The following is a 13,759-nucleotide window of genomic DNA, read 5'->3' as shown; positions in this document are numbered from 1 at the left end:
CAGTCCGACGCTCTATCCACTGAGCCACACAGGTTAGGGTGAGAATTTCCCATTTGATAAAATAAATAAATACATTTTCCTCACTATACCATTTCATAAAAGGCAGGACATTTTAACAGAAAGATGCTGGAAGGACATACTCTCAGAATGAAAAACAATCCCTCCCAACCATGTACTGACTTACAATCACCTGGCCCTTAGTTTACTCATTTTGCTGCAGATCGGCCCCAAACAATCAGTGGTTCCAGGACCAGCATTTGGGAATCAAGGTCCTGGACTAAAATATCCAAAGCGATAATTTTATGAGCTCTTTGTGTCCCATCGTACCTTCTTTCCCAGTCCACCCGTGCTTGGCATCCAACAAACTTTTGTTAAGTGAATCAACACATTAATAGATAGATACATGTTTCTTCCTGAATCCAATGAAGAACTGCACCTAATTCCTTTGCAGTTAATTAAAGGAGGAGGTATTGGAAGCCAAAGATGAGCTAGGATACTCTTATGTTTTGGTATAGAGAGGAGATCTGAGAATCTATTTCCCACTTCTCTTCTCCCATGTTATCTGATGTGCTGTCCAGTTACCTTACCTAAGCCAGAGGTATGTCTTTAACGTAGCAGAACTTTGCTCGAGAGATGCTACTCAGATCTGCAGGGGTTTAGTTTATTCTGCAGGCAGTGCAGGTGGTGCTATAGTATGTGGGTCTCTTTGCAAAGCATCAGTTGGCAAATCTGCAGCGGGTTAATGTCCTTTCTCTACTAAGGCCCAGGAGTGAGTGAGGTGGGGTAGAAACCTTCACACACACACACACACACACACACACACACACACACACATCACTCAACCCTCTACATCTATACATGAAGTCCTTTACTGAAGGGTTAGGGTAATTTCAAAAGGACCTTACAATATAAGAGGGAGAAGTGTTAAATTTTTAGCCAACTTGGATTTTCTCTTGCATCAGGAGCCAAGTCCTGGCGATGCTTCCTCCACTTAGGACTTGGGTTTTAGGCTCTTACATTTGCACCTGCACCCTGTACTCCCTCCATCCTCACTAGCATCTCTGGCTTCCTGTGTCTTGATCCAGCAACTTTAATTCCTCAGGGAAAAATTAAGCCTCTCTGCAAAAGAAGAGATCTAGATTAGAATAACACCTCGGGCTCCAGATCTGGGTGTGTATGAATATATTAGTTGTACATTACTGTCTGGTGTGTGTGTGTGTGTGGGGGGGGGGGGCGGGCTGGGGACTGGTTAGTGAATGGGCTTCAGTCCCTTGATTGTGCTTTAATGTGTATCTTCTAGTTGGAGTTCAATCTTCCTGTCAATAAGAGTAATAAAGCTGTTGGTTTCTTGATTAGTCGACAACAAATGAGTAACATTGCTCAAAGACAGATGTTAATTTTCTGGATAAATCTTAGGTTAAACTTGGATTGCTAGTTTCCCTACCAGCATAGTTGTGGTTCTGCCTTCAGAGACAATAGTCCTTGTCATTATGCTGAGATGTGAAGTTGGACTTCTTTCCAATATTGTCCCATGGGAAGCAGCACCTTTAATGCTCTCCGCCTCTCCTTCGAAAGCATCCTGATTCCAAGAGATATACTCTTATCAAAAGGGGATAGGGAGGGTTTACCTTTTCTGACCTGCTATTAATATTGGTGTGAGAGAAGCTGATTTTGGAAAATAGGTAGTTGATTTTAAACACATGATGTTTTAGGTCTTTTTTGTATAAATACATATTTTTTTTGCAAGAAACAGAAGGAATATCTGACTCTTAAGCACAGGATAACAATTGTTTTGGTACCTGCTGTGGATAAGACCCCCTTTCTTCTGAGCTGTGTTGTCCTTCCCCCCTCTCCTTTTAAAGACTGCGGCCAGAGCTGAAACTCGTGTTGGCCCCGAGTTCGGATCATTGTCAGGCCTGGTGGTGTTAAGAATGGAAGAAACAGACCTGGAAGTGTCATACCTGATGATTTGAAATAATTAGTCTTAAGAATAAAGTGGAGAAAGTTTGCCAGCCTGAATCTGATTTCCTCCACATGTGCACTAACATAAAAGGTTATAAAGATGTTTGTTGATTATTGGTTATATGTGTCGAAATCAAGAATGAGTTAAGACTGAATCCTAAGGCAACTTTGGTTCTATTTTCCTTTGCTTTCTCCATGGCACCCACTATAGAAAGATACTTCAGAAGACATTCCTAGTGACTGGCTGGGAGGTCAAAAGCTGAGATAAATGTTCAGTCTCTACCCTTAGGGGGCGTGCCACAAAATTCTCACTTCCAAATTCGAACTAATTTTACTTCCAAATTGAAACCACCAACTATGATGCATTGCCTCAAATGGGCCTTTTATGATAATATAAAATTATTTAGGGGAAAACTCACTTTAAACATAAATCTCTGCCAAATAGCTTAGTTATTATTTAGTTTTTTGAGCAGAGTCACATTTGAAAAGATATGAATGTGGAATATGTTCATTCAAGGTTATTTAACTCTTGAGTTTTTAAGTATCCCATTTAAGTACATACTTGAATTATTAGCAAACATTTTTGGCATTAAAATTTTCCTCCAGCATTTTGCCATATGTTTCATTGAGTTCAAGGTGACTGTTGAATTTTAAATAGTACATTAAAAATTATGTTTCCAACAGAGATATGAAAATTGTTGCTTGGGTATCCACAATATGACTTAGATATAAATATATCAAATGTCTTATCTCTATCTCTCAGATATACAACTACTAAAGCACATTTTTCCCCTTAATATTTTGCAATTCCATTAGAGTTAACGGATGTTCTAAACCATTTGGAAGAGAAAACAACATTGTCTGTTGCCCATAAAATAAACACTCTATCCCTAAGCCACTGCATTCTGGAAATGACTTTTTCATAAAAGTCCTTGATCTCTAATTCAAATAAAATAATTACTGAAACAGAAAGCAATAATTGGTTTTTAAATTTCTAAAATCTAAATTGATTTTAAATTTGTAAATTTGTCAAAAACCATATTAAGTTCCTGTAGGTAGCATTTATCCTGAGAAGCATTATAAATCCAAAGGTTTACTGTTAATCTTTTTATGATTAGATTAGTACTTCCCAAACTTGAGTAATGTAAAGAAGCCCTTGAAGAAAGTTATCAAGGATATCTGGAGTTGGTGTGTATAATTTTGATGTCATTGTTATTATGATAGTTTTTATATGTGTAGAGTTAAGATACCCACATAAAACCTAAATACATTTACATGTTAAACACAAAATAGTAAAATCAATACAATTCCAGTTAACAGTATGAATTTAATTTTCTTGGTGATGTTTTGCTAAAATTAAAGAGCATGTGTTGAGTTTAATTATGGAAAGGTTTAGTCACTTTGTTACTTGATATTTTTTAAAAGATATGTTTTTATTAATTTTTTTTTTAGAGTGAGAAGAGGAGGGAGAAAGAGAAACACTGATCAGAGAAACATCAACTAGGTGCCTCCTGCATGCCCCCTACTGGAGATTGGGCATGTGCTCTGACCTGGAATGAAACAGGTGACCTGGAGAATGCTCAACCAACTGAGCCACAGATGCCAGGGTGACTTGATGATTTTTATTTGACAACAGTAACTCATTATCTGAATCATTGTCCTTACCATGGTTGCTTATTTAGTTTTTTATTAAAAAAATAAATTTGTTTTTAACCACTACACTTGATTGGAAGGCCAATCAATTTAATTGTCCCCTGCAAAATGCTAACAGAAAAATTTATACTGCTTGTACGCTGTTGCCAGGTGGTATACACAAAGGCAGAATCAGAGCAATATTTCTACTTGAAATGCCAACTGAGTACTGGCTAAATGGGCTCAGCAGTTTCGTTGGAATCACTAAATGTCTTTTGAATTATAATCCTGGTGAAAATCCATGTGCTCTACCACAAATATTTACTCCAATTACTGTGAAATATATTTTTTTAATTTTAATAATGTGCTTTATTTAACATATCCCAATTTTTATCATTTCAACACATAATATCAAACGTGTTAATGTGATATCTTATTTATTTTATTTTTTTCTTTATTGACTAAGGTATTATATATGTGTCCTTATCCCTCCATTGCCCCCCCACTCATGCCCTCACCTCCCTGGTGTCTGTGTCCATTGGTTAGGCTTATATGCATGCATACAAGTCCTTCGGTTGATCTCTCCCCCTTACCCCCACCCTCCCCTACCTTCCCTCTGAGGTTTGACGATCTGAAGCTTCTCTGTCTCTAAATCTGTTTTTGTTCATCAGTTTATGTTGTTCATTATATACCACAAATGAGTGAGATCATGTGATATTTATCTTTCTCTGACTGGCTTATTTCACTTAGCATAATGCCCTCCAGTTCCATCCATGCTGCAGATGGTAAGAATTCCTTATTTTTTATAGCAGTGTAGTATTCCACTGTGTATATGTACCACAGTTTTTTAATCCACTCATCTTCAGATGGGAACTTAGGCTGTTTCCAAACCTTAGCTATGGTAAATTGTGCTGCTATGAACATAAGGGTGGATATATTCTTTCTGATTGGTGTTTTTAGTTTCTTGGGATATATTCTAGAAGTGGGATCACTGGGCCAAATGGGAGTTCCATTTTTAGTTTTTTGAGGAAACTCCATACTGTTCTCCACAGTGGCTGCACCAGTCTGCATTCCCACCAGCAGTGCACGAAGGTTCCTTTTTCTTCACACCCTCGCCAACACTTGTCGTTGGTTGATTTGTTGATGATAGCCATTCTGACAGGTGTGAGATGGTACCACATTGTTGTTTTGATTTGCATCTCTCAGATGATTAGTGACTTTGAGCATGTTTTCATATGTCTCTTAGCCTTCTTTATGTCCTCTTTCAAAAAGTATCTATTTAGGTCTATTGCCCATTTTTTGATTGGGTTGTTTATCTTTCTTTTGTTAAGTTGTATGAGTTCCCTGTAAATGTTGGAAATTAAATCCTTATCGGTGATAACATTGGCAAATTACTGTGAAATCTTTGTTCAATGAACTGAAGTATCATTTATTGTATTTGGCTTTAATGAATCCTTTACATGTTAAAGTTCACCTTTTCAATAGTGCTGTATTTTTCTACACTGGTTTGTTTTCACAGTAGCAAATCAAACTTCAACTTATTAAATGTCTTAAGAAACTAATGACTTATTCATGAGACTAGAATGTCTTGCAATTGCAAATTATGACTGCAAGATAGAAGATAGTTTTGTATTTATAACTGTTTAAAAAATCCAAATTAATAACACTGGTAAGGCAAGGTGATGATTGAAATTTTGGTCTTAGAATGTGCTAATAATCTAAGGGCAGCTAGACATGTTTACCAATACATGGCAAGCCACACTGTGATTTCAGATGATTGTACGATACCAATGGGCTTGACGTTACATGCAATGGCTGTCACTGAAGTCATATAGCACTATTTGGAGATCACATAGTCTCCCAGATGACACTGGGTATGCTTTGTATTAAACTTTTAAAGCTTACCATAAAAATGGATGGAAAAAATGGAAATTATAGTTGAATGAAGAGACCCCAGAGATTCAATTGGTTTGAGAAATACTTGGTTAGATCATATAAATGAAATTGCTTTGAAAACTATAATGTGCTCCACAAATGCCAATACCATTATTATTAGGAAACAAAGATAATTGGAAAAGTCTGGAGTTAATATAAAAAAAGATTGGATTAACTCTGCATAGCAGACAGAAAATTCCCAGTGAAGATCCTTAAACAGAGTTTCTGGGAAAACAGCTGCTCCTATCAATCCACTGGAAAGAGCACAAAAACAACCTAATTCCTTCATAAATGACCTCGAGGGAGACTGATCTTGGTTCTAAAGTTGCCTGTGTGGCCTGGGTATGTGTGTGGGTTGGGTGAGGAGGGGTTATTGAATGAGGAGGGAATGGTGCCCATCCCTCTGAAAGAGCTTGTAGCATTTGATTTGGGGGCTCATGGCCTAGGCCTCCTGGAGCAGAGAGGTGTGGACAGAGAGCAGTAAGTGAGAAGCCCATTTAGAGTGAAGTCCCAAGTACATAGGAAACTGCTTCTCAGGCATGACCCTGAAATATTTAACCTCATAGGAAAAAATCACGTCCTTCTAGATGGATGAAGGTTTTACCACATGGTTGTGTGGCTGATGGATGTGTTTTGCTGTTCAGAGAGAAGAAAATGCAGATAAGGTGATTCTCTGTGTGTTAGGAAGTTCTCTTTTCTCTCTGCACTTAGGATAACCCTGAACATTGATCCTGAAGTGTTTAGTCAGAGTAAGGTAGATTTATTATTATTACTTTTTATTTCCATTTTCTGAAATGTTAAAGTCATTTTCTAGCTAAGAATGCTAAGTTCTGGACATGATTATCAGTCAGGTTGGAACTGAATCTTGGCATCATAACAGGATCATATTTACACCTACTTCAGTTTCTAAAAATCAGCCAACTGGAAGAAAATATTTTGATTAGGAATTTGAGTGGGCAAGCCAAAATCTAAAGTGGAAACACATCTTCTGTGAAAGATTACATCATGAAGCGCATGAAAGCCCATCTGGAATTGGGTGTAAATACGGAAGGGTTCAGTTCAGTTCAGCAGTCAGCTATGGCGTGTCTGCCCTGTGCCGGGAGCTGTGGTAGAGGCAGGAGTGCGAAAATGAATGAGATCGTCAACTTGGTCTCAAGGAACTCATGATCTAAAAACCAGTCCCATGTTAAAAATTCAAATACTCAGAGTAGTTCAGGCACAAAAAACAATGGATATAGCCAGGATCTAATTGAATTCATGCAAAATAACCAGTTCGCTTTAGTTCTCATTTGTCAGGTTATACAGACAGTACATTAAAAAATGTCATTAATTATAGAGCATAAAGTAAAATTACATTTGAGGCTAATTCCTTGATTACCTAGATTCTTTTCTCATGCTCCCTTTCTTCAATTAAATTCCTTTTAGCACCAATAACGTGATTCTTAGTATCTAGCACAGTGGATTCCAGTCAGTTTAAGTTTAAATAGGGAAAGAATGAGGGACATTCTACTAAATTGTTAGGCACCAAATTGGATTGTGTGCTTACCTAAAATAGGTATTTCTTATAATTTTTGAATGTTCTGAGCTGGCATGAACAATTAGTACTGTAATAAAAATAAATCCTGCCAAAAGTTAATTTAACACAGAGTCACGAAATGCCTAAAATTATGGTGTAAAGAGTAATTGTCCATAAATGATAAGTAGTGCTCATAGATACCAGTATTTAAAATGATTTCCACATGGCTAAACCAAGGTTAGCTTTTTTTCCCCCTGTGCTTTTTATTAGTCTCCCATATACTGGGTGGGCAAAGTAGGTTTACAGTTGTGAGTGACATTCTTTTGAGTTAATAAAGCTATTGTAATAATCATAATCTGCATGTCTTTTTTCAGATAAACAATTATAAACCTGCTTTTGCCCACCCCTATATATATCACCAAGAACAAACAGTTTTACGGATAATATGTTCACCGTGATATTCATTTCCCTACCCTTCCCCCGGTCCTCACCCCCACCTCCCCAATGGATAAACTTGAAGCAGAAGTATTAGATCAAACCTTATGTAGTTCCTAATCCATGTCTCTTCCTGGGCCCACCCAGATTCAGGATTCTGTGCTCAGTTCCACACTACCCTACCCCAGGTGAGAGCCAGACTGGTGCATCTAAGAACACCATCTCCTCCCAGATGTATGCAGGGTGCCGGGAAGCTCCAGGCAGGACAAGCTGCATGGGGGCTCAGGCCATCCTCCTTCCAGGTCATCACAGCAAGGAATGAAGTGCACTGGCTTTGGGGGTGAGAATTTAGGCTTGGGTGGCAACTCCTAGTAAAAAGAACCTCTGGATCTTGGCACCTGAACGCTTCAGAGATAAGGGAGACAGACAAGGAAGAGGACTTGTGTTGTCAGGGTGAGCGCCTGGTCCAGGACCATGGATGGAAGTGGCAGGGGACCTCAAGTGTATATTTGTCTGCAAGAAGCCTACACACTGACCCGTCAGCAGTCCATGCTCTGAAAGAAATCTCAGTCCCCATTACAACATCATATCTGCTTGGGTCTTATAGAGAAAGGAGAGAACAGAAGGGTTTTGGAGGGCTAGGAAGTGGGGATGAGATGTGAGGTGGAGGGAGGAGGAAGTTAGGGTGAAAATCATTTCACAACTCCCCAATGTGGAGGATGACTAATTGTGCTTTCCTGTTTCTTGGGCTGTCCCTGCTGTGTTTATTATTTTCCTTTTAAAATTTCTACTATACATTCTGTACTATTTAAAGAAGAATAAAAGGATCATTCACGTACTCACCATTGAGCCATGCACTAGAGCAATACCAGAACCTTCAAAGCTCCACGTGCCCCAACAGTGCATCCTCTTCCCTCCTCAGAGTTAACCACTATCTTGATTTTTTAAAATAATTTTCTACCTGTAGTATGCATCCCTGAACAATATGTTATTTCACCTTTTTTAAGCTTTTATATAAATTATGAATGTACCCATCAGGGTCCAACAAGAGAGACAGATGGCACACTCAGTATAGGTTAATTCAAAGACAGTTGTTTTTTTTTTCAGAAACTGTTTGTGAAGGTGTGGAAGTTGGGAACTATAAGGAATATAGTTAAGTCAAACTAGGATTTCATCGAAGTAGACATGTTACTGTGTTGAGACCTGAGGGTAGAAGGAAGGGAGCTATTACCAGACCTAGCGTGAGGGAGTCCTTTAGAGTCAGTCACCTGGAGAGGAGCAATGACAGGTTGAGGACACAGGCAGCCCTGCAGGGAGGCAGCCAAGGTAATAAATACATTGGCCTCCCTTCCTTCCCTCCTTCCCATTGGCTGTTGGGGCTCCTAATTGATTTTAGATGTTCTAGAAACAGCAGGCGCAGGAAGACATATATGGTTCATACAAGCCAGGAGCAGAGGGCAGGCATGAGGACGAGCATGTAGGGAGAGGGGTGGAATGGAATATACCCAGCACATTGGTGTATTCTTCAGTGCCTGATTTTTCAGTTAACGTTATGTTTTCGAGATTCATCCATGTTGACGTGTTTACCTTAATTGTAATTCATTCATTCGCACTGTTGTTTTTTCATATTGCACTGTGTGAATTGACTGCAATTTACTCATTTTCCTGATGACGGGTAGTTTTACTGGAAACTGTGATGTTGTTATGGACATTCTTGTTAATGTTTTTTAATGCTTATGCAAAAGAATTTCTTTAGAGGATTTACTTATAGTAGAATTACTGCACTGAGACAAAGGGTCAAATTTACCAGGTGATGTCAAAGTGTTTTCAAAAGTAGATGCATCAATATGCATAATACTTCTACCTGTAGACTATGAGTTCCCATCAACGCTTGATATTTTCAGACTTTGAAATTTTTGTCCATCTAGTGGGTGTAGAATAGTACATTACTGTGATTTTAATTTGCATTTCCACAGTTACTAATGTGGCTGAACATATTTTTGTATATTTCTTGATCATTATGTTTCCTTTGTTGTGAAATAACTATTTAGGTTCTCCCACCCCTTTTCTATTGTGTTTTTATATTTTTTTCCTATTTAATATACACTGAGTGGACAGTTTATTATGATCCCTGAATGCATAATAATCTGGCCACTCAGAGTGTGTATATAAGCAAAGGGCCCGGTGCATGAATTCGTGCATGGGTGGGGTCCGGCCAGCCTGGCCAGGGGGAGGAGACATGGGCGGTTGACTGGCCTGCCTGCTGGTCGAACTCCTGGTTGAGGAGACAATTTGCATATTAGTCTTTTTTCGTATAGGATATACACTGAGTGGCCAGATTATTATGCATTCAGAGATCATAATAATCTGGCCACTCAGTGTATTCTGACACTAAAACTGTGTTAATTATAGCTGACAACTTTCTTTTCCCAATTTTTGGCTCATTAAAAATGTATCTTATGTGCTTTTTAAGAAAAATTGATGTATATTACACAAAACTTATTTTAATCATTTAGAGTGCAGAGTTCATTAAGTGGCATTAAGTATATTCACACTGTTGTGCAACTACCACCGTCTCCAGGTCCAGAACTGCTTGTGCTTTTTCTTTTTTTAAATATATTTTATTGATTTTTTACAGAGAGGAAGAGAGAGGGATAGAGAGTCAGAAACATCGATGAGAGAGAAACATCGATCAGCTGCCTTTTGCACACCCCCCACTGGGGATGTGCCCGCAACCAAGGTACATGCCCTTGACCGGAATCGAACCTGGGACCCTTGAGTCCGCAGGCCGACTCTCTATCCACCGAGCCAAACCGGTTTTGGCTGTGCTTTTTCTTAACATCTTATTTAAGAAATTCTTTGCTATATCAAGACCATCTGTATATTTGTTCTAAATTCTTAAAGTTTTGCCATTCATATGTAAGTCAATAAATCATCTGGAATTGATTTTTGCTTATAGCAGAAGGTAGGAAATACATTTTCCCCCATATAGAAAGCCATTTGTCCCAGCACCATTTAGAAATGTCCATTTTCCCCTCCATTGATTTGTGCAGTGGATTTGTCGTATACCAGGCTTCTTCATAGGTGTGGGTCCATTTCTGGGTTCTGTATTCTGTTCCATTGGTTGATTTGTCCATTCTTATGCCAATATCACACTGTCTTAAATACTATGGAATTATGATAAGCCGTTCATCCGCCTGAAATGCTATTCTCCTAAAGATACACATTACTAAGTCACTAATTTTCTTCTGGTCTTGCCTTCATGATCATATTTTTAGCCAGCCTTTCCTGGCCATCCTTCCTAAAATTTCAGTGTCTCTTCCAAAAACTTTATATCCTCCTTCTCTGCTTTATTTTTTCTGTTTAGAAATTATTATTTAACATAGAATATATATATGCTTCTCTTATTTATTCTCTCTCTTTCCCATTAGAATATAAGGTTTATGAGGTAAAAAACTTGGGGCTGTTTCATCATTCTTGTATCCTCACCATAGAAAACATTGCCTGGTACTTAGTAGGTGCTCAATTAGTATTTCTGGCATAAATCACATAATGCTGGTATATTAAAAGATAACTCTACATCCCTGTCCTTCCCTTTAAGAATATGCTTTTTCTCTAGTTCTCTTGCTCCTTGATGCTAGATTAATAAAAGCAACCTGAATCAAAGGGAGAAAGAATAAAGTTTTCCTTAAGGTTTCTTCCTCAGCCATGTCCCAGAGATGGGCAGTGAAATGGAAAAGGTGGAGGGACCAGTGGTTGGCTCACTGTACGTTAGTGTCTCTGGGTCAGCTATCCTCCTGGAAATGCCCCCCGTCTTGCTTTCCATGGTGAGCCGAGCTGGCAGGATCTAGAGCTTATAGCATCCTCATTGGTTAGAGAAATGTACCTCGCCTTTGGTTTTAGGGTGACACAAGCTGCACCAGGGGGGAGAATGAACACCCACTTTGATTTGCCAAGCATGGCAACTAAAATCTCAGCTGTAAGTATGACCCACCACAGGACAGAGCTGCTGGAACTGCGGAGTCATCTAAAGGTGAACGCTCCGTGCGACACTCTGTCTGCAGCTGGGGAATGCCCAGGGCAGGCACTGAATTGAGCAGTGATGATTCATGGAAATTCCATCTGAGAAGGTACTCTGTGCTTTATTACAGGATAAACTGGGGAGCCAAGTCATTCTGGAAGGAATGTGGATGGAGTTTTCCGATGAGGACTTGAAGTTTTATAGGTTGGAGTCACATTTGATTCAAACCATCTGTTGAAATGTCAAGCTGAGCCCATCACTTTTCTCATACATCTCTCATATTTTATGTCAATTCAGTATAACAAATATTCGTTGAGGGCCCACGGAGTGCCAGACGCTGGGGTTACAAAGATGACCAACACAGTGGTTCCTGTTTTTGAGATGCTTACCGTGGTCTAGTGGAAGTCAAAGTTATAGTTCCCATGTATTTTCTAACCTCAGTTGTGAGGTCAGGGTTTGTAATTTATGTGCATCTCAGTTGCCAGGGCTGAGCATTGTGTCAATCCACTTTTGCTGATGAAATGCAATAAAGAGGTTGCATGACTTACCAAATATGGCTACTGAAATGTGTAACATTGTGCATTTTTGGTACTGTGATTTGTAGATTTGCATTGTAATTGCCTCTGGATGCAGAAAACCCTCTTCACAGGAGGTAATGACCCAAAGTGGCATTAGGAAACAATAAAGATGATGGAATAGCCTACTGACAGAGACTCTTTTATTCTCTGAGATTTAAAATAGATTTTTTAAATGCTGAAAGACAGCTATTATGGGACATGTTCAGTAAGATATTGGTAATGTTAAACATGAGCATTTTTTTCCAGTTCTCTCTAAACTGTTCATAAAATATCAGTACTTCATTTTTTTAAAAGATATATTTTTATTTATTTCAGAGAGGAAGGGGAAGGGAGAGAGAGAGGTAGAAACATCAATGATGAGAGAGAGTCATTGATCAGCTGCCTCCTGCATGCCCCACACTGGGGATTGAGCCTGCAACCCGGGCATGTGCCCTGACCAGGAATTGAACTGTGATGTTCATCGGTTGACACTCAACCACTGAGCCACACGGGCCAGAGCGAGTACTTCATTTTTTAATTTGGAAGATATTTTGTATGGTAGGCACTTTAGGGATCAGAAAGACAAACAAAAGGATCTGTGCCAAAAGAGCTTAAAAGCTGGTGGTGCTACTCTTCTTAACTTGCTGCGTATATGTTCACAAACCTTTTGAAATAGTGTACAAACTTGGTGTGTAGGTGCACTTTTCTGAGGCGTGCATACTTCAGATCATCCGGTAGTTCGTGTTCCTAAAAAATTAAGAACCAATGAAGTAGAGAAATATAATTAGAGAAAGAATTTACTATATGGGGATTACAAAGAACATGAGCATTTAAACGAGAAGCAACCCAGGTGGCATAAGCAAAATCTCAAATGGATGAAGGCAATGTTTGACTGCTGAAGGACAGTTGGGAGGGCATAGAGCTCTTGAAGTGGACAGATTACTGCAAAGAGAGACCAAGGTAGGAAAGTGCAAAGTCTTCTTTGGGGAAGTCTGGTAGTTAAGCTGGAGGACATGTGTAGGCAATAAAGTGACCAAATCTTGGGACCACGCAGTAGGAAGGCTTCAAATATTTGTTGAACGATTAAATATAACTTTTAAAATATCATCAAATGCTCATCTATTTTACTCTACTGCCAAAGTCTTAGTTGCCACTAACGTAAGCATTTTTATGTTTGTGGTTGACTATTTTTGAAAAATATTATTTTTATTGATTTCAGAGAGGAAGGGAGAGGAAGAGAGAGATAGAAACATCAATGACGAGAGAGAATCATTGATTGGCTGCCCCCTGCATGCCCCCTCCTGGGGACTGAGCCAGCAACCTGGACATGTGCCCTTGGCAGGAATCAAACCTGGGACCCTTCTGTCCACAGGCCGACGCTCTATCCACCAAGCCAAACTAGCCAGGGCTAGACTATTTTTTTAACTGTCCAAAGAAATATTTAATGGACACCAACTATTGTAGAGAAAAGGGCATTGGCATTTAAGTTAAAGGTGGGACAGTTTATGACCAGACTTAGGATAAGCCAAGAAAAGTTAAATAAAAAATAGGTATTGCTCAGAGGGGCTGTCTTGTGTCTAAAATTCTGTTGTAATGAAGAACATCTGCCCTGATTGTAAGACTAAGGGAGGAGGGATTGGTGCACACTTGGAGGGGAGAAGGAGCTGCAGAGGGCAGCCTCCTCATAGTAGTCAGAGGGAT

The sequence above is a fragment of the Cnephaeus nilssonii genome, assembly GCF_951640355.1.
Source record: "Cnephaeus nilssonii genome assembly, chromosome: 9".
NCBI classification, from domain to species: Eukaryota; Metazoa; Chordata; class Mammalia; order Chiroptera; family Vespertilionidae; genus Cnephaeus; species Cnephaeus nilssonii.
The sequence above is the reverse complement of the archived record's forward strand: the minus strand, read 5'-3'. Positions refer to the sequence as shown.